Consider the following 22,672-nt stretch of genomic DNA (forward strand, 5'->3'; position numbering starts at 1 on the left):
TGTTCCTAGTGAATGTGATTGTTGTATGACCCATGACAGAAGATGAGACATTTAGCGCAGCTATGGGTTTCATAAAAACACTCCAGTCTTCAGGCCTTCTTAGATGGGCCACAAGTCTGAAGGACACATAAGCACCCAATCAAATAGGCTGGACCCTTAATGCCATGTCCTTTGTATACAAAACTTTCCTGGTTTTCCCAAGAACAAATATGCTTGTGCTGCCCTGGTTTAACTAGGGGAACTTGTGCATTCCTCCAATACCATGTATGCATATTACCAGGCACTTACTGAACAACAGGGCTGGAGTCCTCAGGAGTCTCCAGGGGCTTTTCCATCTCTCTCTTGTTTTCTTCTAGAAAGGCAGGAGTTATTTCCCCCCTTTTCTGATTGCTCTGCTCTCTTGTGCCAAGTATTTTTGAAGAGCAGTTGTAGAGACCTTAGGTTTCTCATAGGCCACCAAACCTGGTTTCTGGAAAATGTCCCTCATTTCAGCATGCAAAGAATAGACTGTATCAGCCCTCATGTCTCCCCTGGGTAACAGCAGCACTTGTAGCTGCTTGAACTAATTTGCAGGCACCAGATATATTTTTTCCACATTGTCCATCCCTGCTTTACCAAAAGCCCAGTAACGAGCAAAACTTGAGTCCTCCACAGATTTGATAACGGGCTATTTACAGAGCACATCCTGCTACAGCAGTTGGTGGGAACTGTAACCCCAGAGAACATTCTCAGGCCTAATAGAGAGCAAGCGGTTGGCATTCACCAGTGAGCAAGCAGCTGCAAGTGAGCCAGCTGCAAGTGAGCCAGCTGCACAGCATTGGAGCAGGTGAAAGGGAGAGAGAGAGGATTTTCTCTGGCAGCTTGATGAGCCCCAAAGCCCCAGTGCAGTGGAGAAGGAGGCAGTGTCTGCCTCTAGTATTAAGGTAAGGGCAACCCCTGGCATGGTGAAGGAAAGAAAAGGTGAGGCGAGGGGAGGCAAGGCATGGCAAAAGTGTATGATCTCAGGAAGGAAGGTCAGGCTTTGCAGGGACATTAAAGAGCTGTTGTTCACATTTGCAAGGATAAGACATGTATGGCTGTTGTGTTTTAACCCACCAGGCAGCTAAAACAACCACACAGCTGTTTGCTGTTCGCTCACTCCCCCACCCAGTGGGATGGGGAAGAGAAGTGGAAAAAAAGGTAAAACTCATGGGTTGACATAAAGACAGTTTAATAGGCCAGAAAAGGAGGAAAATAACAATAACAACAACAACAATAATGAGGGTAAATAGTAGGGAAAACAAGTGATGTAGAGCACAATTGCTCACCACCCGCAGACCACCAATGCCCAGCTATTTCCCGAGTCATGGTCCCAACCCCTTTGAATGGAAAAGGGACTACATCTAACAGACATAGTGAACCACCTCTTTTCACCTTCCACACACCTTTACAGTGACCTCTGCTGAAGTTCCTCAGGTGTGTGAGCTCCTCAAGATGCTGACAGGCTCCCATCCCCACAGAAATTTGGGTCTTTTGAGGGTAGACTCTAGAAGGAAACTCCATCCTGAGTTCAGTCTTTGAAGTGACTGCCTGCAACACCTGCAGCAAGGTTAAGCCATGGCAGTCACTTTTCAGGATGCCTGAGAAGTTACAAACATGAAGGAAAAGTGGAACACTGGAAAAATGAGCAAACAGTTTCAGACGTAAGGTAGGTGTAAAAAAGCATTCAGGTCCCTTGAAGTGTCTGAGTCTGCTGTGGCAATGCGCCCTGGGGGCAAGGAAGGCTAACAACATCCTGGGCTGCAGTAGGAAAAGTCTGGCCAGTTTGGGTCAGCTGTCATGTCTGTGTCCTCTCCCAGCTTCTTGGGTGCACCCTGCCTTCTCCTTGGCAGGCCAGTATGAGAAGCTGAAAAGTCCTTGACTGCTTGGCAGCAAGTAAAACCTTTAGTGTGCTATCAACATTATTCTCATCATAAATCCAAAACACAGCACTATCTTCTACTACTTCCTTCTAAGAACAAAATTAATGGCTGCAGGCTGTTTTCCTGCTTTTTGCTTCTCCTGGAGATCACAACCAGCCCATCAAGTCCCCTGCCGGGGAGGAGTGTCCATGGTGAACATCTCCTGCCAGTCAGTGCTCAGCCAGAGACAGGAGCCTGCACCCACCTCTCTCAGGGATGGAGACAGGCCCTTTTGCAGCCACTCCAGTGTATCCTGCCCCTCCGTAGTGTCTGAAAGGAGGTAGAACCAGGAAGAGGCAAAAGCTCCGAGATCTAGGTGTCTGACTCTCTCTCCCCGCAGGGGAGTTCTCTCCCTTTTCAAATGTCTCTGGGAACAGCACCTGCTGTAGACATCCCACACAGAGTCAGAGACACTGCTTCTCTCTGGTGGGAGGACATCCAGTACAACCCTGTTCTTCACAGACCTCTACTCCACCTCCTTTCAGGTATCAGAGTTGACCTCTTGTCTGGGGATGACACCCCCCAGGTGGATGAGAGGAGAGGATCACCTTCTGAATTCAACAGTGTTTCTGCCTACAAGTGTATTGGACTCCTTACGGGACTCTGTGGAAAAGGATTTGGGGATTTTGCAAGACATGGGATGTTTAGGGGAAGGATGAGAGGCAGGGAAAGGGAAGGATCAAGTGAGTTTGGCCTGGAGCAAGCATGGGAAGACAGATGGAGGCAGGAACAAGAGGGGTCGATCCATGGGAACTTGTGTCTGATCCATGTGCTCGCCTGGCCATGCCTGTTGCTGTGCCTTGTTTGTCCACCTGCCAGGAGTTCTCTGGAAACACAGTTACGAAGCCCAGCTGGGACAGGGAGCAGGGCTGATCCTTCCCTCTGTGCCTTGGAAGCCTCTGACCATGGGCTTTGAACGGCTCTCTCAGCTACTCGAGACACACAGAGGTCCCTGGGGACTGCCTGGAGCCCACAGTCTCTTCCCAGAGGCCTCCTGCTCCATTGGGCAACTTAGCAAATCTGTGTCTGACTCACTCACCACCTAGGAACCTGGCATCCCTTGACGCTGCCGTCAGTGTGTCCAGTCCAAGCTCTTAGCCTGTCTGCTGGGCCTCAAGTCCAAAGGCTCTGAATCCTGTCAAACAAGCTCGTGGTCTCAACACTGAGCCACTGTGGGGAGTGCTTGAAGGAGCCCGTGACCCCGACATTGCCTTCTCCTGTGGGTGTGGAGCTTGAACTCCTGACTCCATTTGATGACTTTGTAACAGTGGCAGGAACCTTTGGGAAGGTCTGTGACAGCCTGTAGCTGGAGGACTCCGGTGCACATTGGATGTCCCAGCTTTGACAAAGTAGCAAAATGTGAAACATCCCCCCCCACCCCTTTTTCGGTGTTCTTTTGGCAGGAAAGCTTTTCATTCCCCACTTGTGAGAGGAGTGCCTGTGTTTAGAGAGCAGAGGAAAGCACCTGCTCAGGGTCGCCTTGGCTAACCTAGTGGGGCACGTCAGAAGGGCGAGAGAGGCCCTGCGTGTTCCCTGTCAGCAGTGGCCGGTCCCTGCGGCAGGACCGAGGGCTGTCCGGCTGCCCGTGGGCAGGAGGATCTCTGCTGCCCGCCTCCCCCTGCACAGCAGCAAGGCGCTGCTCCTCTCTGGGAGCCAGCGGGGCCGGCGGCTGCAATCGCTCCTTCCCGGGCACCGCCGGACACCGCCGCCGCTCCGGCCGCGATTCCTGCCCCGCTGCCGGCACTGTACCAGGGGATTTCTGTCTGCGCCCCGGTGGGAGTGCGGGGGTGAGCATGGGGTGAGGGGCAGGAGAAGGTTTCTGCGGGTCGGGGGCACGTCCCTGGCAGGGCTGCGTGGCGCGGGGTCTGCGGGGCCTCGGTGGGCCCGATACTGGTGCCGGTGCCGGTCAGGCGGGGCAACAGGCACGGGGCCCGGGGGCCTGGGGCCGGGAGGGGCAAGGAAGGAAAGGACAAAGACTGCCAAAGGTGGCCCAGCTCTGATAGCTCTTTTATCAGAGGAAAAGTCGGAACAGTGGCAGTGGAAGTGACAAAGAGGAGCAGATGGGGACATGTGTTTATGAACAGAGATGGAGAGTGATCCTGGTGTGGGTGTCTTGGAGTGTGGAGCGATGGGATAAGTCTGGGACAGAATTTGAAACTCATGCGTGCTAACATTAGATAAAAGTCAGATGCATCGAAGGATGGGTGGATCAATGGAGAGAGGAAGAGTAGGGAGAGCAGGTGTTAAAGTGAAGGACAGAGGGCTAAATTTAGGTCAATAATAACTGCTGAATGCACAGGGGAAGGTAAGGGTGCATGGAAAAACAGGTGTACATGCCAGAGAGGTGGCAGAGAGGCAGGGAGAGGAAAAGACATTTGGAAGAAGAAGAGGGTACTGGGCTCCCTGGGGAATACCCCAGGCACAGCCCCGGTCCCCCGCCACCACCACCAGCCCCATGCACCCAGGAGCACCATGGCCAGCCCCACCAGCCCTTCGTCCTGGCACTGCCACATCCCGCTTCTCCACAACCTGTGTCTCGCTGCCCCCCGCCAGCCCTGGCTCTCTGCTCCAGCCATGGCGCCTCCTCACCTTGCCTCACCTCGCCTCACCTCTGTCTCCACCTCCAGCTCCAGCTTCAGCTCCAGGGCTGAGCCCTGTGCTGGTGCCATTCGTGGTCTCACCTTGGCTGAGAATGCTCAGTGGCTGTGCATGACAGAAGTTTGTCTCCTGCCAATCCAACTCTCCTTGGTCCTCCAGCAAGAATAACCCTACACAGCGCCAGCTGCAGCTGAGACAGCTGTAGGACCTTGACCCAGGAGATGGACCAGGTTCCCAGAGCTGTCTCTGAGCTCAGGGGCTGGAAACAGCAGCCACTCATTTCCTGTGGTTGGGAGTGAGGAGGCCCAGAGCCTCCCTTCAGCTGCCTCTCTGCACTCCCAGCACAATGCCTAAAAGTTGTGTCGTGGCAGAAGTGGTGTGAGATATGTGCTCACAGGCATCTAGGGGTCAAGGTGAGGGAGAGTGTTGAGGAATCATAGTGTCAGAGTGCAGGTCAGAAGGGACCTCTAGAGGTCATTGTCACGTAAAAGGGTACAAATCTGATGTGTGGCTGAGGGAGGCCCTCTCGTTGAGTCACGAGGTTCAGAAAGGACCCCCTTGCTTTCTAAACTCCTTCTCAGAGAGGAGCCTAGGTGCGGCTAGGTCCAGTCTTAGTCCCAGACTTGGTCAACGGTTTATGTCTAAAGGATTATGTGCGTAGCCACTTATCAGAGTCAATGTTTGTCTGTCAGAGCCCCACCAAGGACTTTCACTGAAACAGTTTCATGAAGTTGAAAAGAAAAATAGGTAATTTATTGAGGCGACAGATATAAAAAGTTCGGAATTGCCGTTGATAAATGCACTTACTGCAACAATTTTGAGCTCAAGTTAATAGTTCAGCGCTTTTGTTAATGATAGTTTTCCCGGGGTAACATCCGACATAATCGGAGGCGCAAATCTTACCAAAGAGGCGTCCCTGCTTGGGGAGGAGAGAGGTCCAGGCCCATCGACCCGTCCGGATAGTTGGAGTTCTCGTCCTCAAAAAAGAGGATTCTAAATGCCAGATTTATACTTTTGGCGAGGTGGGGCTAAGTCAGGTATTGTGTGCTGCTTGGCCCTTAACAAGGCTCGTTGTGCAGTTGATCGGGGCTGGGGGAGAAGTGGCGGAGAACAAAGGCGTTCAGTACAGAGGAGCGGTGGTCTGTTTAGTTTTACCAAAGTAACATCAAGCTGTGAAGGCTCTCCCTCACCCCATGTGTCAGTTGATTGAGGAGTAGACCCCTCAGGCGCGCACCTTGTTAAGATGAACAAATTGCTCATCTCCTGCCCCTGTTCAGGTCCAGTGCTTATCAGTGTAAGATAAGCAAGTTGCTCAATCCCTGCTCTCGCCCAAGCTGGACTCCCCCAGGGCCCCTTCTGCTGGCCCATAATGCATCCCACAGTCATCTAGATCAACCACCCCTTGGAACAGATCCCATTATATCAGGGTGCTGCAGGATGGAGACTGCAGAAACTCCCAGGGAAATCCATTCCAGTTCTTATTAGTTCTTTTAGTCTGTTGCTTAACTAGAATGCCCTAGAACACTTTTCAGCAGCTCTTCATTGTCTCTACTCCTGTTACAAAGCACTTCCACACTCTAATCCATCTTCTCTGTTTCCTTTGACCTAGTAGTTCCTGGAAATGCTGGCAACAATTTGGCTAACAGACATCAGTATACCATCTGTTATCTGTGGATGGGTTCCATCCCCAAAGCTGGGGAGAGTGCCCTTGTTCATACTACTCATGGTGTTCATGAAAACATTAAAGACTATTGGTCCTACTGCTGATCCCTGAAAGCCCCCACTATTGTCTGCCAGCTGGGCTTTGCACCACTGGTCACCACTCATGGAGCCTGATAGTCCAGTCAATTTTCTGCTCACCGTATCATCCTCTTAATAAAACCATTCATCTCCAATATGAACATAAATGAAGTACCAGAGAAGATGCCACTCCAGGTGTGGCCCACCAGTGCTCAAAAAAGGGGAGCGCCTGTCTTGACCTTTGTCTAAGGCAGCCAAGGATACCATTGGACTTCTTTGATGCAAGGGCACATTGCTGGCTCATGGCCAGCTTGGCGTCTACCAGAACCCCTAGGGTGTTTTCTGTAAAGCTGCTTTCTAGCTGGGTGACCCCAGGCTGCCCTGGTGCACGGAGTTGTTCTTCCCCATGGTCAGGAATTTGCACTTCCCCTTGTTGAACTGCATGAGGTTCCTCTCAGCCCATTTCTCCAGCTTGGTGAGGCTCTCTGGATGGTGGCCTGACCCTCTGGTCAGCCACTTCTCTGAGTTTGGTGTTGTCTACAAACCTGCTGAGGGTACACTCTCTCCCATCATCCAGATCATTAATGAAAATGTTTGTGGTGGGTTGACCTTGGCTGGATGCCAGGTGCCCACCAAAGCTGCTCTATCACTCCCTTCCCCAGCAGGACAGGAGGAGAGAAAATAAGATGGAAGAAAACTCATGGGTCAAGATAAAGGGCAGTTTAAGAAAACAAAAGGCAGCACATAGAAGCAGAGGAAAACAAAAAATCAGCAGGTGATGTCCAGTCACTTCCTGGGAAGCAGGGCTTCAGTACATATAGCAGTTGCTCCAGAAGACAAACATCATAAATAATGAATGACCCCCCTTCCTCCTCCTTTCTCTTAGCTTTTATTGCTGAGTAGACATCATATGGTATGGAATATCCCTTTGGTCAGTTTGGGTCAGCTGCCATGGCTATGTGCTCTCCTGAGATCTTGCCCACCCACAGCCTACTGGGGGAGGGGAGGATGTTGGAGAGACAGCATTAATGCTGTGCCAGCACTGCTGAGCAGTAGTAAAAACTCTGGTGTGTTATCAACACCTTTCTAGCCAGCAATACAAAGCACAGCACTATGAGGGCTGCTCTGGGGAAAATGAACTCCATCTCAGCCAGACCCAATACAATCTTAAACAGGACCCACTATGGTTCATGGAATACACCACTAGTCGCTGGTCTCCAACTCATCTTTGCACCGCTGATCACCACCCTCTGGGCCTGGCTATTCAGATGGTTTTCAATCCACCTCACTGTCTGCTCATCCAGCCTCTACATTAACAGCTTCTCTGTAGGATCTTATGGGTGACAGCATCAAAACCCTTACTGAAGTCGAGCTAGACAAGTTCCACTGCTCTCCCCTCATCTCCCAAGCCAGTCACTTCATCATAGAACCTTATCAAGTTGATCAGACTTGACTTCCCCTCGGTGAAGCCATACTGACTACTCCTGATGACTTTCTCATCCTTAACATACCTGGATTAGGCAGGCTTTCCAGGATTAAGCTGCTCCATCACCTTCCCAGGGACTGAGGTGAGGATGAAAAGCCTGTAGTTCCCTGAGTTCTCCTTCTTGCCCTTCTTGAAGACAGGAGTGACATTCACTGTCCTTGAGTGCTCAGGCACATCTCCCAATCACCATGATCAGCTGAAGATAATCGTGAGCTACCTGGCAATGACATAAGCCAGCTTCTTCAGCACTTGTGGATGCCTTTCATCAGGGCCCATGGACTTAGGTACATGTAGTTTGTTTATGTACTCCCTGACCTGATCTCCTTCCACCAAAGGTAGTTCTCCCTTGCTCCTGAGTTTCCCCGTGGTCTGCAGTTGGGATTCCTGAAGGTCAGTCTTGCTAGTAAGGACTGTGGCAAAGGCGGCCTTCAGAAACTCAGCTTTTTCCGTATCCTGTATCACCAGAGCCCCCATGTCATTCAGTAGTGGTCCTACATGTTGCATATTCTTCCTTTTGTCACCTGTGTCCTTACAGAAGCACTTCTTATTGCCTTTGACATTCCTCACTAGACTTAATTCCAGCTGGGCTTTATCTTTCCAAACCTCATTGAACATTGTCTCTGTATTCCTCCCAGGTTACTTGTCCTTGCTTCCACTTTCTGTATTCTTCCTTCTTGTGTTTGAGTTTGATCAGGAGCTCCTTGTCCTTTCATGTAGGCCTCCTGCTGTGCTTTCTGGACTTCCTCCTTGTTGGGATGGGCTACTCTTGAGCTTGGAGGAGATGATCCTTTAATATTAACCAGCTTTCTTGGGTCCCTGTTCCCTCTAGGGCCTTATCTCAGGGGACTCTTCTGAGTAGATCTTTGAAGAAGCCAAAATGTGCTTTCCTGAAGTCGAGAGTTTTGAGCTTGCTGTTCACCCTCCTCGCTGCTCTCAGGATCTTGAACTCCACCATCTCATGGTCATTGCAGCCAAGGCTGCTTTTGCTCTTCGCAACCCCAACAAGCTCTTCCTTCTTGGTGAGTATGAGGTCCAGCAGGGCACCTGTCCTCATGGACTCTGCATTCCTTTTATTCAGTACTTATTCAGGACAAGGTCTCAGCCCCTGCCTGACACAGCACATGAATATAGTTGCATTGGCTTGGACATGAGGCAGGTGTGTGTTCCACCCCAGACACCACCAACACTGCATTGGAAACAGATCCACTCAGGGATGGCTAGTGCATGGTCAACAGGATTCTTCAGCCTTTCTCCCTGAACATAAAGCAAATCCCCATTCTTTTGAACTCTCTAACACTGGGGAGAGCAGCTGTGTCCTGGCCTGGAGAGGCAGGGAGAGGGGACTGCCAGCCATGCTGAGGCACTCACAATATTGTTTACACTGAATTAAACTAGGGCTCCAAGCTGGAGTAAAACTATCCTTCTCGTGGCCTGAAATCAGCAGTAAGACAGTGTGAGCTTTGCGGAGGCAGGAAAGGGAGGGCTGAAGATGCAAAAGGTTGCCTTTCACTGCCTGTGCTGTGGGCAGTTGTCTGCCAGTTTTGTTCTGTTGTTGTTGAGCTGCACTCAGGCTCCTTCTGGCCCTGTCTGCTTTGTGGAGCTTCTGGACAGAGCAGTGGAGAGTGCTCCTGCTGTGAGCAGTGCATTCCCTTGTGATGAGGGACACACAAGGATACACATGCTCATGTACACTGTCCTGAAATCATGCAAAATTCTGCACTCAAAAACACTTGCACAAATTCAGCATGCAGACAAGTGCAGATAAGAGAACACAAGCATAAACATGACCAACTTTGCACTCAACTGGGGACATCCTGGGGACAGCCCCATCAGGGATTCTGGGGAGCATTCTGGGGAAGGACAAGGCCCTAAATGTGCTAATGGTGTTGTTTGGGTACTCAGGGAGACTGCACAAAGGGGAAGATGTATTGGGAGCTTTGAAAAAAACATTGTGTTCAAGGGGTCAGTGATCTAGGGCAAGACATACCTGCTCTATTGGGCCTTGCACTGAAGGCTTGAGAGGCCCGTACATTAGCATGAGTGGCTGCTGCAAGGGAATCTGCTGGAGTGCTACATGCCAGCCTGTGCTGCACGCTGGTGGGTGGTACAGCAAAAATAACCTTCCAGTGTTTGAGAAGTTTTATGTTTTTTTCTTTCTTTGTAACACAAAATAAAAAGCACCATGGCATGGGAGGAAAGCAGAACCTCTCCCAGGACAAGTTCTGTGCAGTGCGTCTTGAGAAAATCTACCTGGGTCTACATGATGCTGCACAAATACAAGGTTCCCAGCATCTGAAGGGATGTTAGGTTTATTTGTTATCTATACTCCTCTTTTTATTCTGTCTTACAAAAGAGCCATAATACTATGTTGTTTGCTGTCAGGTCTCTCTGAGATGTGAAAAAAACCGGAACCACATCTTTCCCCATGCCCCCTCCCTGGTGTAGAACAGGAGCAGGCAAAAGTGGCCAGCAGAATTTTCCTGAGATCTTGTTAGGCAGGACAGGGTTAAATACAGGAGCTGAGCCACTTCTCAGCAACAGGGCCACAAAGAACCCCAAAGGAGTGATCCGGACTGACATAATTTGCCTTTACTAGACTCTTCCAGCATGTGAGATGTGTCCTCTGCCCACACTGACGTGTTCTGCACCAGAAATGCTTGGGCCTCTCATCCTGTCACACAAAAGATGCCTTCACTGAGGAATGTGCCTGGCATAAAGCAGGACATGAAAAGACAGCAGTGCAGGAAGCCAGAACACAGCCCACAGCATTTGCTGGGATGTTTTGCATTCAAGATGAGCTTGTCAGAAAATAATCACCTCTACAAGGGATGCCTCTGGCAGCCTGGGGCAGTAAAGGTCCATGATAAAAGCCAGCCCAACTCCTCACTTCCTCAGCCACTTCTCTTGCCTCCTTCTCCTTGGGAACCAGGTGAGTCGGAAGCTCCTTCTCCTTCTCTGATTTCTCTAAAAGGAGGTCCCATCTCAGTGGGCTTCTCAGGTGACACCAGCTTTGTTCTGTGCCAGATGTTGGGGCTGCTTGTCACGAGAGAGGGAAGTGGGGAGAAGGTTAGGCATGGAGGGAAGCTGGGACTGTACTGAGGTGGCTTCTGGACTCAGGGGCTAAATAGTAGCTGCAAAAAGAGCTGGTGGCTCTTTTTGGGCCCTGGCAGGACGAGGCCAAGAAGCTCTCATACATCTCTGCTGAGCCTCCACCTCCTGGTCCTGCATGTTCTTTGGCTCCCTCATGGTGTGGTGACAGGCTGCTCCTCACACATCTCCATGTGGGAGGCGCCAGGGAGGTCATCAGTCCCACAAGGTCATGGGGAAGAGTGGTCCTCTTGCTCTGGTTGGAACTGTACTGGGGAAGGAGAGTCAGAAGATGTTTCCAAAGGATAGTTGGAATTGTGAATGGGCAAATAGCCTTTGGAATGGCCCACAGTCCCTACTCCACCTGCCATTCCCCTCCATCACCTGATCTAGGGGACATGGTGGTAGGGTTGATATTTGCTGTATGCCAGGTGCCCAGTAAGCCACTCTATCACTCCCTGAGTAAGATAGGATGGGGAGGAATTAAGATTGAAAAAAAATCTTCGATCAAGATAAAGACAGTTTAATAAAGCAAAAGCAAAAGTCAGGCATGAGAACAAGGGAAAACAAAGGATTTATTCTCTACTTCCCATCAGCTGGTGATGTCCAGCCAATTCCTAGGAAGTAGGGCTTCAGTACACATAGTGGTTGTTCCTGAAGACAAATGTCATAAACAACGAATGTCCCCCCTTCCTTCTCCTTTCTCTTGGCTTTTATTGCTGAGTAGACATCATATGGTATGGAATATCCCTTTGGTCATTTTGGGTCAGCTACCCTGGCTATGTCCTCTCCCAAGATCTTGCCCACCCCCAGCCTACTGATGAGGGGAGGAATCTTGGAGAGGCAGCCCAACCATAGAGCTCACATTGGAGTGCCTTCCCCCAGGCACCAAGCTCCTTCAGCACTCCCAGAGCCCTGGGGCTGAAGTGCCCCTGATGCTTCATGCAGCACAGGCCAAGGCTTTCCCACATCTGCAGACCCTGGGACCCCTTTCTATTTAGCACTGGTGAGGCCACTCCTGGAGTACTGGGTCCAGTTCTACACACCCCAGTACAAGAGAGCTATGGAAGTACTGGAGAGAATCCAATGAAGGGGCACAAAGGTGATGAATTAACTGGAGCATCTCTCCTAAGAGGAAAGGCTGAGAGAGCTGGGACCATTCAGCACAGAGAAGAAAGGGCTCAGGTATCTTATCAACATATATAAATACTTGAAAGGAGGGTGTGGTGGGTTGATCCTGGCTGAAAGCCAGGTGCCCACCAAGCCACTCTATCACTCTCCTCAGCTGGACAGGAGAGAGAAAATATAACAAAAGGCTCGTGGGTCAAGATAAGGACAGGGAGAGATCACTCAGCAATTACCATCACAGGCAAAACAGACCCGACTTGGGGAAATAAATTTAATTTATTATCGATCAAATCGAAGTAGGATAATGGGAATTAAAACCAAATCTTAAAACACCTACCCCCATCCCTCCTTTCTTACTGGGCTCAACTTCAATTCTTATTCTCTCTACCTGCTACCCTGATGAGTGATGCAGAGGGATGGGGAATGGGGGTTGCGGTCAGTTCATCACACGTTGTCTCTGCTGCTCCTTCATCCTCATGCTCTTCCCCAGCTCCAGCATGGGGTTCCCCCCCACAGGAGACAGTCCTCCATGAGCTTCTCCAACATGAGTCCTTCCCACGGGGTGCAGTTCTTCATTAAATGCTCCAGTGGGGGTGCCTTCCATGGGGTGCAGTCCTTCAGAAACAGACTGCCAATGGGGTCACAGTTCCTGCCAGAAAACCTGCTCAGCATGAGCTTCTCTTTACAGGTCACAGGTCCTACCAGGACACTGCTCCAGCATGGGCTCTCCATGGGGTCACAGACTCCTTTGGGCCAATCCACCTGCTCTGACGTGGAGTCCTCCATGGACTGCAGGTGGATATCCACTTGTTCCACCATCATCCTCCATGAGCTTCAGGATGACAATCTGCTTCATGATGGTCTTCACAATGGGCTGTAGGGGAATCTCTGCTCCAGCACCTAGAGCATCTCCTACCCCTCTTTCTTCACTGACCTTGGTGTTTGCAGAGTTGTTCCTCTCACATATTGTCGCTTCTCTCTCCTGGCAGCTGTTCCACAGCAGGTTTTTTTTCCCTTAAATATTTTATCACAGAGACACTACTCACGTCACTAATGGGCTCAGCCTTGACCAGTAGCAGGTCTGTCTTGGAGCCAGCTGGCATTGGCTCTATCAGACATGGGGGAAGCTTCTAACAGCTTCTCACAGAAGCCACCCCTGTACCCACCCCCCCGCTCTGCTACCAAAACCTTGCCACTCAAACCCAATACAGGGGGTGCAAAGAAGACAGAGCCAGTAACAGGACCACAGGCAATGGGCACAGGCTGAAAAACAGAAGTCTCTGTCTGAAACATCAGGAAACACCTTTTTACTGGTGAGAGTGACCGAGCACTGGCATGTGTTGCCTAGAGAGGTTGTCGATTCTCCCTCCTTGGAGCTATTCAAAAGGCATATGGGCAGCTTTAGGAGGAAGGGAATTGAAACCCAGCAGTGCAGCCCACCTGGCTGGGAAGTTGACTACTAACGAACATTGGAGCAAGTTGGGAGAGAGGAAGAGGAAAGGGAACGGGAAGAGAAAGAGAAAGAGAAAGAGAAAGAGAAAGAGAAAGAGAAAAAGAAAGAGAAAGAGAGAGAAGGCACATCCTCATACAGGGAAGCCTTTGAGTGACCAGCCAAGGATTGTAGAGCTGGCAGCAGCTGGGTCCCTTCCTGTCAATGCAGCCACAGGCAACTCTACCAGCATGCCCCAGGCCAACATCACCTGCCTACACTGCACCTGTCTAGCACCTGAGCTGAGTCTTCTGCCAGCACTGACACATTCCTGCTCCAGAAATCCTGGGACCTCTCAGTCCCAGCACTCAGAAGAAGCCTCTGTGAGGGAATGGGTATGGCAGAAACCAGGAAAAGGAAATTAACACTTAGTGTTGGGGAAAACAACTACTCAGCCCATGTCATTAGCTGGGATGTTTTCCATCCATCATGAGCATTTTAGAAAATTATCACTTCCATACAAGTTACCTTTGGGCCTGGGGCAGGTCACGGTCACCATAAAAGCCACTCCCAACCTCTCATTTTCTCATTCACTTCTCTTGCCTCCTTCTCCTTGGGAAGCAGGTGAGTCTGAAGGTCTTTCCCGATGTCCTTTTCTAGTCATGCAGATGTGTGGTCCTCCATCCTGTGCTAGGTCCTAGTGCTACTTGCCAGGAGAGGTTGAAGATGGGTGAAGGTCTGAATCAGACAGTGAGTTGGCTGAGGGAGCTCTTAATTGAAGAAATAGGCAGCAGTCTTCTTGGGCCTGGTGACACCTTGCAGTATCACGGAATCACAGAATCACAGAATGATAGGGGTTGGAAGGGACCTCTGGAGATCTAGTCCAACCCCTCTGCTATAGCGAGATCACTTAGAGCAGGTTGCACAGGATTGTGTCCAGGTAGATTTTGAATATCTCCAGAGAAGGAGACTCCATAACCTCTCTGGGCAGCCTGTTCCAGTGCTCTGTCACCTTCACAGTACAGAAGTTTTTCCTCATGCTCAGATGGAGCTTCCTATGTTCCAGTTTGTGCCTGTTTCCCCTTGTCCTGTTGCTGGGTGCTGCTGAAAAGAGTCTGGTCCCATCCTCTTGACACTTGACCTTTACATATTTATGTGTTAATAAGATCCCCTCTCAGTCTTGTCTTATCCAGGCTAAATACCTGGATGAGGCCAAGAAACCCTTTGGCTTTGCTGCCCAGTTTCTGCCTCCCGACCTAGCAGGTGCCTTTGACACACTTGCAGTGGGGTGATGGATTCATGGCAGACGGCTCCTCAGATGTCTCTATGCTCTGCTTCTTCTGTACCCTCTCTTCTAGGTGCGCTTCCAGCACAAGACATGTCCTGCTACAACCAGTGCCAGCCCTGCCTGCCCTGCAGCCCAACCCCACTGGCCAACAGCTGCAATGAGTCCTGTGTCAGGCAGTGCCAGAACTCCACCGTTGTCATTGAGCCCCCTGCTGTGGTGGTGACTCTGCCTGGCCCCATCCTCAGCTCCTTCCCACAGAATACCATTGTGGGCTCGTCCACCTCTGCTGCCGTTGGTAGTATCCTTAGCTGTGATGGAGTGCCCATTTCCAGTCACTACTGTGGCAAAAGTTTCCACTGCTGCTAAAGACACTGGTGACAACCATGACAAGGACCGCAGGAATCTGGAAGCTCATGCTGAACTCACAACAGAACTCCTGGTCATTGATTTCAGAGAAGCTGAGCATCCAGTGCTTCCCTTCCAAAGCAGAGCAGCTGAGGCTCTCTGAAAACATGGCCAAAGTCTAAGTCCATGGCCTTCCAGTCTCTCCCATCTCTTTCTCATTTTCTGTTCTTCTGGGCCGCAAGACCCCCAGAGCCAACCTGGGGCATTTGCTGACCCCACTCCCTTTGTGGGACCAGCAGATGTATGCCTTGTGGGATTTCAACCATGGGTGATGGGCACATATTTTAGGCAGCTACCAGTGATCTGTCACCACCAGCTGTCTCTTCTATAAGGGAAGTTCTTTCCCGCTTCAGAGTCATCGATGTTTTTCACATCACAGCCTCTGCCTCCATATAATTCTTTTTTGGTGTCACTGTCTCGAGTCTCCAAGGAAGAAAGCCATTGCCTTGGGTGGTGGGGGATAAGGTGGGGACACACACAGACCATTCATCATTCCCAGAAAAAGAGAAGGGTGGGAAAAATGTCAGTGGGGCTCTTTCAGTCTCGGTCTTTTGGAGCTCCTGGCTCCTCCACAGACAGTGGGGATCAGGCCCTGTATTCCAGCATCTCTGCTCAGATACAGCCTCTTGGCCTCAGAGCACATCCTGCAGATGGGAAGCCCAACCATTGGGAGCCCAGTGCTGCTGGAAGGTCAGCTCAAAAGCCTGTGAAGAAGAGAATTCCTCAAGGTTTGGATACCCCTGTGCTGGGAAAAGTAGTTCAGTCAGAAGGTGGCCTGGAAGGATGCAAGAGTGGGGATAGAGTGAGAAAAAGCATTTACCACAGCCCAAGACCTTCTACTCCTCATGTTTCCACCTGTCCCTAAAATGATGGGACATGGCCTGCATACAAGAGCAAGGACAGCAATGGCAGGTCACCTACACACCCTCTACCCAGCGAACAGTTCCCCGCACAGCCCAGCAGTTACACAGATGTGCAGAGCTAAGGAACTTACAGCTTGATGTTGAAATCAGGCTGGCCAGGCCACACATGAGGGCATCCAGTGCCCAAGGCTCCATGTCTGCTCTGTGGTGCCTGGCCTTCCATCAGGCATGACATAGCTTTCCCCAAGGCCAGTTCTTCTGTAGGGCTGTCGTGGTTTAACCCTGGCTGGTAACCTAGCACCATGCAGCTACTCCCTCACCCGCCCCCCCAGCGAGATGAGGGAGAAAATCAGAAGAGTGAAAGTGAGAAAACTCATGGGTTGAGATAAAGACAATTTAATAAGTAAAGCAAAAATCACACGTGCAAGCAAAGCAAAACAAGGAATTAATTCACCACTTCCCATCAGCAGGTAAGTGTTCAGCCATCTCCAGGAAAGCAAGGCTCCATCATGCATAACTGTTACTTGGAAAGACAAATGCCATCACTCCAAATGTCCCTCCCTTCCTTCCTCTTCCCCCAACACCCTATATGTTGAGTATGATGTCATATGGTATGGAATATCCCTTTGGTCAGTTGGGGTCAGCTGTCCCGGCTGTGTCCCCTCCTAACTTCTTGTATGTCCCCAGCCTACTCACTGGTGGGACAGTCTGAGAACCGGAAAAGGCCTTGACTCTGTGTAAACACTGCACAGCAATAACGAAAACATCACTGTATTATTAACACCGTTTTCAGCACAAATCCGAAATGTAGCTACTATGAAGAAAATTAACTCTATCCCAGCCAAAACCAGCACAAGGGCATGTTTCCCACCTCTGCCTGGTGATCTGTTCCCCCATGGAGATCTTGGATAGAGTTGTACAGCCTGATCCCACTGCACAAGGAATGAGTCAGGGCTGGGGGAAGTCCATGAAGTATGGCATGAGGTGGGCTCCAAGGACCAGCAGACTGCACTGGAGGACAGTAGGCCCTCCAGATCCCAGCACATGGCCATGTAGCAACTAGAAAGTCCACAAGGGGGTTCTGAGTATTATCCAAAATCATTTCAATCATGTAATTCCAGGAAGGACATTGTCAGATGACATCATTTATGTTTTTCATCTTACTTTGAACTCTGACCTCTGAGGGACACATCTCAGAGCAGGCACTCTAAGAGGCAGACCCGCAGGAAACCTTGAAGAAGCAATATGCAGCAGGGACAAACCAGAAAGCAAAGAGCATCAGCAAGGAACCATTGCACAAATAGCCCCAGTCTCCTGCATTGCCTGCCCACTCACTGGAGCCATTGGGCAGAATAACCACGTAACCCACAGTGAAAACAAGGGAACCTGAGACTCTGTCACCACCTTCTCTTTCCCATCAGGGCACTGACACTGGCCCATCCTGGAAGAGGATCTTGGCCTGCAGAGCTCTGGGTGTACAGGGGAAGCAGAACTGCCAGGGGAGAACAGAGCTCCCCTTCCCCCAAGCTCAGCCTTGCACAGACACATCCCCTCCCTCCTCTGGGTTGTTGCACAGCCAAGGAAGCTCCCTGCACCAGGGTGTCTTGCACAGCACAGAGGTACAAGGCACTGTCAGAGACTTTGACTTCCTCCAACCGCAGGAGGCCGCATTTCCCCATGGTGTTCAGCAACGTGGTGAGATGGCTGCTCCACGTGGGCCTGGCTGCTCCCTGACAGGAGATACACTGTGGAACTTGGCCTTTCTTCTGCTGGTACCAGAACAAGCTGTAAAAGTTTTATGGTCTGGTAGATGCAGGTGGTCTGGAAGGTGTTTCTCTCCTCTGCTGTGACTTGTCCTTCCTGCTGGGTGATAGTGGTCTGCCCCATGGTGCCTGGAAGCAAGCAAGGGTCAGCGACTGTTCAAGGAAGGCTCCGAGATGCAAAACAAGAGGGGATGTGAAGTGTCGGAGGAGAAGGCTCCCTATGCCTTATGCTGCAGCAAGAGTCCCATGGATGGGAACGGCAAGGTGGTGAGTGCCTTTGGGCAGCAGGTCTGAGACCTCGGCTCAGCATGGATCCCACATCACAGGAATGCCAATTCCCTTCCACAGGGACACCCCCAGAGGAGAGCTGTGCTTTCACCCAGGTCTTTGGTTCCCCACTCTCCTGCCACCTGGCATCTCCAGGGAACAGCCTGTAGTGCCTGATCCTCCTGTGACGGATCCAGGACACCTCCAGTAGGGTGAGGAACATGGAACTCCTGGAAGACGTTTCACCATGCTCCCCATTTTCTGTCCTCTAGGATGACTCCACAGTCATGAAAGAGCGGGAAAAGGAAGCCCTGGCATTGCGGACATGCAGGAGGAATGGCTAGCCAGGGCATGCTGCATGACATGTGCCACGCAGGAGAGAGCCTGGGGCACCCTAGGAATGTGAGAACGTGGGATGAAAGAGCTTTCACATGCCTCAATCAGCTTTCAAAAGTCCTGTGCACTTGGGTTGCAAAGTCAGAAAATGCATGCTGCCGAGATAGAAAAGAGCTTCTGCAATGACATGTCTGTGAGACACTGGGCCCAGACAGATCAGCAGAGAGAAGCAGAGAGAGGTGGGTGGTTGGCAACAGAAAAGGAAGGCAAGGAGTCTAAGCTGATCAGGAGAGGAGATGTTTCTTTTTGGTCTCATCTTTTCTTTTCCATCAGTTATCACATCTTGAGAAAATAGGTGCAAAACCACCCATTTGATCTGATGTTTCCCAATGTTTGCCCATAATTCAAGAGCAGCTCTCTGCAGAGAACTCTCGAGGGGATGATGGTCTCCTGGGAGGAAGAAGAATCATGCCTCCAGTCAAAGCCAATGCTTACCTGCTTGTTGCCTCACGAAGGCAGTGAGAATGAGATACCCAAGGTGCATGCTGAGACCGATCCTCCTGCATGTGTGAGAGAAACTCAGAAAAACCACATGTGCCCACCAAGAGCCTCAAGAGAGCAGAACTGTCAGAAATGACTCTGCAAAGGGAACAAAGAATCAAATGGGGAGGAGAAAATGCTTGTTCTTACCACTCCTGAAATGCCTCTGCTGTGGTCCTCCCTCCTCAAGCAGTGACACATGTTGCTCCTGCAGACAACACCTCCTGCCTTTCCAGGGTAGAAGGTAAAAGGAGGATAGGCCTGCAACTGGTTATCAACCTCTCTGACACATTGTCCTGGTTTCAGCAAGGATACAGTTAATTTTCTTCCTAGTTGCTGTATTTTGGATTTAGGATGAGAATATTGTTGATAACTCATCTATGATTTTAGTTGTTGCCAAGCACTCAAGGACTTCTCAGCTTCTCATATTGACCTGCCAACGAGAAGGCAGGGGGTACACAAGAAGCTGGGAGGGAACACAGTCAGTAGAGCTGACCCAAACTGATCAAAGGGATATTCCATACCATATGACGTCATGCTCCATATATAACTGGGGGGTTTGCCTGGAGGCAGAGTAGCTGGGCATTGTCCTTGGGTGGTGATAAATTGTGCTGCTGTTCACTTGGTTTGCATATTCTTTTATTATTATTATTGTTATTATTATTGTTGTTGTTATTGTTTTTATTGTTGTTGTTATTGTTGTGATTCTTACTCTTACTCATACTCTTACTCTTACTCTTATTCTTATTCTTAATATTATTATCTTCCTTTTCTGTCCTGTTGAACTGTCTTTATCTCAACCCATGAGTTTTACTTTTTTTTTTTTTTCCTTTCTGATTGTCTTCCCCATCTCACTGGGGTGCGGGGGAGTGAGCGAATGACTGTGTGGTTGTTTTACCTGCCAGCTGGGTTAAACCACAACACATATCCTCCAGTGCAACATCTTGGCAGTCTCTCCTTCCTTGGTACCTGTGCCTCCTCTCTCACCAACATCTAGCCCTTGGTGGGGTGGCCTGTCCTGGCTCCTGGACAATGTCTAGCCCCAAGCTCCTGTCAGCACGCCCACAAACCCTGCAGACGCCAACTGTCCTGTTCAGCCCCTTCAGGCACTGTGGACTTTCTCCCTCTAACCAAAAGAATGTATCTCAGGAACCAATAAATGAAGCCCCACTGCCCATCCAATCTCATAAATCAACTTCTGAAATGCTCATTGGGGGGAAAAAAACCCCCAAAAACACCCAACAAAAACCAACAGCCTTTCCACTTGACCATTACCCTTCCATTTTCAGTTTCCTCAAAAACAGTAGGATCTGAATTAGTCCTCTCCTTACTTCTAGCCTTTAATAAACAAATGTGCAAAACTATTTTTACTCTTTCCATAGCATAATTTAGGTTGGACAAGGCTGGTCAGGGCTGTGAACAGTCAAGTCTTGAAAATTTCCAAGGCCAGAGCCTGCACATCATCTGTTGACAGTGCATTCTAGTACTTGAGAATTTTGAGGGTCAAAAAAAAAAGTTTAAAATAAAGAGTTTCTTATATCTAAATAGAATTTCCCAGGTTCCAAATTATGTCTGTTGCCTCTTGTCCTATCACTGTGCACCTTGAGAAGAGCCTCGCACCACCTTTTCCACATCCTTGGAGCACGTAGTTGTAGACACTCATAAGGTCTCCCTTGAGCCTTCTTTTCCTAAGGTCCCTAAGGCTCTCAGTGCATCATGTCCTCAAGCCCCCTGAGTGCCTTGGAGGCTTCCACTGGACTCACTCCCACATGTCAATACCTTTCCTACATACCAAGGAGCCCCAGAATGATTCCCAGCATGGTCTCATGAGTGACAAATAGAGGAGGAGGATCACTTTCCTGGGCTTGCTGGCTACACTTTTGCTAAGACATCGCAGAGGTCGTCTTTGCTACAAGAACACACAACTGACTCACCTTCAGTCATTGGCCACCAGGCATCCCCTGCCTTCCCAGGTGTCTGACCTGTAACCTCTGCCTCCAACATGGTCCAAGCTACATCAAGAAGCTGAAAGGTGCCTCTCCCCAAAGGAATTGGTTGCTCTTGACTCAGGTCTTTGGAGAAAAACTCTGGGGTTTTGTGTCCTACCCAGATGGTCACTTCTGATGGGAATTGCAGCACAAATTTCTTCTGCATGTGATCTGTAAAGCCAGAAAGGTATTTCAACTTTGCCTGGGTCCATATCCATCTACCTAACTATCACTTCATCAGCTTTCTCGTTGGGCTCAATCTCCATCTCACTTTCTATAAGCTACCAAAGGCTGATCCATGTATCTGAACTGTCTGATATTGCAGGCTCAAGGTTCAGGCAATTTCTAGATGCAAGGCAAGAAAGGGATTTTCCCTCCTTGGCCTTATTTGGCCAGGGAATAAATCACAGGAGCAATCATGTCTCCTGCCAAAAGCCATTATCTCCAACAGCCATTGGTGGATGCTGAGGGAAGCATAGGAGCAAGACAAGCTGGTAGGGTACTTCTACTGAGTATCCACTCCTGTGTCCCAAGTCCCTGGGCCTGGACTTTGCTGAAAAAAGCACACCCTTACCTAGCTCAACAGCTTTCCTCACTGATGCACAGGCTAGGGAGCCACAGAAGGTAGCACACGTGCTTTACAGACAGGCTCTATCTGTTCCCTCAGACACCCACATGGAGAACCCCTGGCTGCTTATGCTGCCCTGGTCTCCAGGACACCACCACTGAGGCAAGCGTGCTGTCTGTTTGAAGCCCATCCAAAGAATGCCTGGAGAAGGGATCCGTTGCCATTTCAAAGAGAGGGGCCTCGGCGGTTGCAGAAACCAGGTTTCCCTCTCTGCTTCTGAAGCCCAAGAACATGGGCTTTGAACAGTTGAGTAAGCTGTTACAGCCATACAGGCTTCCCTGGGGACCAGATGGACAGAGGACTTTCCTTTCAGGGCCTGAAGTGTATCTTTAGAAAGGGGGACCAAGCTTTCATCCTCTCTCCCAGACTTCACTTGCACACCAAAAGGGTCTACATTTGGTGTGGAGGGAAATCCGCTACAATAGCCTCATGTTCTGGAACATATGGAGAAAGCCTGAAGATTTCAGTCACCTCTACATCATTTTCTCATGTCTTTGTTGAGCTCGAACTCATGACAATGTGGGATGGGCTCCGAGCACTGGAAGAGACCACCTGGGGGGAAATGGTGGACGAGCTTGGGAGAAGTCTGATGCCGATTCCAATGCCAATGCTGGTGCCTAACTGTTGCCAATGTTGGTGCTGATGCTAGTGACAGGCAGTGGGGAAGAACCCTGGGGTACTTGGTCAGATGGGGCTGGGCAGGATGATGTGGCTCCAGAAGGCAGAGTGGCAGCACCAGCGGGCCTGGCTAGGGCAGTCATAGAATCATGGTATTGCAGAATCATAGATTCGTTTGGTTTGAAAGGGACCTTGAAAGGTCATCTAGTCAAACTCCCCTGCCATGGGCAGGGACATCTGTCACTTGATCAGGTTTCTCAAAGCTCCATCCAGCCTTTCCTTGAACACTTCTAATGATGAGGCATCCACAACTTCTCTGGGCAAACTATTCCAGTGTCTCACCACCCTCATCCTAAAAAATGTCTTGCTTATATCTAATCTAAATCTACCCTCCTTTAGTTTAAAACCATTGCCCCTTGTCCTATCACGACAGGCCTGGTAAAAAGTCTTTCTCTGTCTTTCTTGTAAGACCCCTTTAAATATTGAAAGGCTGCAAGAATGTCTCCCTGGAGTCTTCTCCTCTCCAGACTGAACAACCCCAACTCTCTCAGCCTTTCTTCATAGGATA

The 22,672-nt window shown here is 50.0% G+C and overlaps 1 pseudogene; it reads right to left on the reverse strand.

Annotated features, from left to right (window-relative positions):
- Positions 1–15,864: 15,864 nt before the first annotated feature.
- LOC129195230 (T cell receptor alpha variable 1-1-like) lies at positions 15,865–18,874 on the reverse strand (annotated as a pseudogene).
- Between the last annotated feature and the right edge of the window lie 3,798 nt (positions 18,875–22,672).

This window comes from Grus americana, chromosome 22 (assembly GCF_028858705.1).
Source record: "Grus americana isolate bGruAme1 chromosome 22, bGruAme1.mat, whole genome shotgun sequence".
Lineage (NCBI taxonomy): Eukaryota > Metazoa > Chordata > Aves > Gruiformes > Gruidae > Grus > Grus americana.